The sequence below is a fragment of the Carettochelys insculpta genome, chromosome 32 (genome assembly GCF_033958435.1).
Source record: "Carettochelys insculpta isolate YL-2023 chromosome 32, ASM3395843v1, whole genome shotgun sequence".
Lineage (NCBI taxonomy): Eukaryota > Metazoa > Chordata > Testudines > Carettochelyidae > Carettochelys > Carettochelys insculpta.
In genome coordinates, this window is record NC_134168.1 from 12031331 (window position 1) to 12033547 (window position 2217).

The window sequence follows — 2217 nt, forward strand, 5'->3', positions numbered from 1 at the left end:
CAACATCACCACCACAAAAAGAATCAGGCGTGGTGGGGGCGGGAGGAGGAGGTGTGGGGCTCATCTGTCACTCTGCTGGGCACTGTGGAATGAGGGGACCAGAACTTCACCTTGTGCCAATGACCCACAGGCCCTGAAACCCAGCGCTTGGACCCACCCCAGATAGCTACATTACCTAAATTCTGAATTCAAGACAGACAGACAGACAGACACTCAGGTTCTCCACAGACATAAGGAAAATTCAGATGAAGGAACCAGTGAGGTGATTTGGCTCCCGTTGCAGAGTGGGGCACAACACTGAGGATTGCAGTGGGAGGACGGCTGGGGGCTGAAGGCTCCTTTTCCCTACCTTGTTCAGGATGGGCAGTTCCATCTCCCAGCTGCTGCTGGTGCTGGACGTGCTGAAGGAAACAGGTGTGTTTATTACATTCACTGGCTTCTGGGACCAAGTCCCTCAGGCCAAATTTCTTGCCGTATTCCCCAGAGGAAAACAACACTGCCTCAGGCTGCAACAAACAAAAGTCACTCAGAGAATCGGTTTGTAGGAAGTTGTATCATCGTCACCCTCATCTTCACCTGTATTTTCTAAATTAAAATAATTCTGAGATTCGCTCTCCTGGTAAATTATTTGACCTGTTTTGCCTACAAGGAGGACTGATTTGTCCCAGGAAGACACCCCAGAGTTGGGGCTCGGACAGCCCCCAAGGCTCATGGCTGCAGGTTCCTGATGCTCAGACTCTTGTCTCAGAGCCATGATGAGAGCCCAGGAGCTCTGACTCCCACTCCCACCTGCTCTAACCATTACACCCCACTCCTCTGCCAGAGATGAGAACAGAACCCAGGAGTCCTCACTGCCCAGACCCACTGCCCAGACCACAGGGCTGGATTCCCACTGACTCCAGGGGCAGCCAGGGCCACCCCTGCTAGGGCCCTGGCCTTGGACGGGGTAGAGCAGTGAAGGCCCACGTCCTCCCTCCCACCACACACTGGAGAGGGAGGGAACCGGTGGCTTTTAGTCCCACTGTGCGCCCCTGAGTCTGGGGAGAGTGACTGAGGCAGAGATTGTCCAAGTGACCTAGGTGGTTTGGGCACCTGTTATTAACAGGAAATGGAAGCGGGTTCTCAAATCCCCTGGGCAGCTCTGAGCTGGCACCTGAGATGAGTGCGGAGCTGCTGCCGCTCTCGGGGCCGGGCGGGGATCTGGGCTCAGATTCTCCTGACTCCTGCGGCTCCATCCCGTGAGCTGGGCGGAAGGACTCAGACGGGGCAGCGAGTGGTCCGGTGGCACCTGAGAGACTGACAGCAACGAACTCAGTGGGCAGAACCCGTTTCCCAGCTGAGACGAGCCCCACGGGGGTTTTGCTCCAAAAGGTGCTCACGTGTGGGTGCACAGGGTGGATTTCCTCGGGGTGGGGGCAGCGCTCATGGTCCAACCGTCCCCCCCGGAACTCACGCCACAAACCGCCCCCACCCAGAGCTCATGCCCCAAACTGCCCCCCTCCCCCCACCGGAACTCACGCCCCAAACCTCTGTGTGTGTGTGTTTGTGTGTATGTCTATGTGTGTGTAAGTGTGTGCACATCTGTTTGTGTGTGTCTGTATGTATGTATGTGTGTCTGTGTAAGTGTGTGTGTGTGTGTGTGTGTGTGTCAGGAGTGTGGCAGCAGGAAGGCAATGCTGCTGAAGGCTGGGAGGAATGTGTCTCCCGGAGATCATTTGCATGAGAATGCAAAGGGTGCATGTGTGAGACCTTTCAGGCAAAGCCTGATGGGTAGCAAGTCAGCCATGAGGTTTTGTCTATTGTAAACACATTGTAGTAAAATCCCAATTGAAGCTGACACTCAGTGTGGGAGTTGTGGGATCTCACCGATGCCGTGGGTTGTTGTGGGGGACAGGGCAGTTGCCACAGGTGCATAAGACATTGATTACACAGGGCTCCCTGGTTTAAAGCATTGCAAAGAAGCAGATATACTTGTTGACTCAATGTGGAAAGGTCTTTTCTTTGTGTTGGGCCTGGGGTGCAGAGTTCTCAGCCTGGTTTGAATAGTTCTCATTTGGGTGTAAAAAGAGGAGCTGGATACTATTGTTTTGTTATCCGCCTTGTGGGGTGGTAGATCTTGGCTACGTCTACACGTGAAGCCTACATCGAAGTAGCCTGTTTTGATGTGGCGACATCGAAATAGGCTATTTCGATGAATAACGTCTACACGTCCTCCAG